Source organism: Gavialis gangeticus, unplaced genomic scaffold (genome assembly GCF_001723915.1).
Source record: "Gavialis gangeticus isolate Ggan-Ray unplaced genomic scaffold, GavGan_comp1, whole genome shotgun sequence".
NCBI lineage: Eukaryota > Metazoa > Chordata > Crocodylia > Gavialidae > Gavialis > Gavialis gangeticus.
The window spans coordinates 115407793-115408682 of NW_017729031.1; positions in this window are offsets into that span (position 1 = coordinate 115407793).

Consider the following 890-nt stretch of genomic DNA (forward strand, 5'->3'; position numbering starts at 1 on the left):
ACTTCACCTCAAGCTGCTGAGAAGCAAAACTTGTGACATGTGTGGCTTTGTGTGTGTGTTCAGGTGTGCCCTCACTGGCGCTGGGGCCTCTACATGACACGGTAGTGTGCCCCAATAAGGTCTCCTCCTCCCCTACAGCCTCAGCTTGGTCCACCACTTTAAATAACAACAGGTAAAATAATAACTTAGTGAGCAGCAGCACAGTAGCACCAGCAGCATCTCAGGCAGCCAAACTGTCACAGATCCTTTCTGTCCTTTCCTGCAGGAGCTTCTTCTCCAGCAGCTGCCAGAGAACTCTCAATGCCAGCCCCAGCCCTGGGCTTAGATGTGCCCACTGCCCACGGCCCTGTGTCCTTCCAGTCAGGTGCTAGGGGTGTTGGTCTAAGGACATGGCACAGGCAGACAAGGTCCTCTGGGTCAAACTAATCTGGTATCTTTTAGCAGACCAACTCAATAGTTACAGAAATATATTTTAGCAAGGGTTCGGGTTGAAAAACCCTTCATGAGACTGAGGAAGCACCTGCAGTTTGCGTGTGTGTGCACTGTTCCTGGATGGAAGGAATAGTAAAGCCAGAGGCTGGCATGCAATGCAGGCAAGAAAGCCAGTCAGTGAAAATGGAAGTGAAGGTCTCAGGGGGTGAGGGACAGCCTGGGGGCAGGGGGGATTTAGCAGCACAGGTAAAAGTGGAGGGGGACCTGGGGAGTCAGATGTCCGGCAGGTTGTAGTGTGTCGGAATTCCAATGTCTATATTGACTCAGTGAGTTTCTGTACCTAGGAGGCTGATGAACTGCAGTTCATAGGCTTGTTTGTGAAAAGAGGCTGTCCCTCACCGGGAGCTGGGGCAGGCAGGGCAGCCATGGGGGGACTGGGGGAGCAGGCGGAGGTCGGG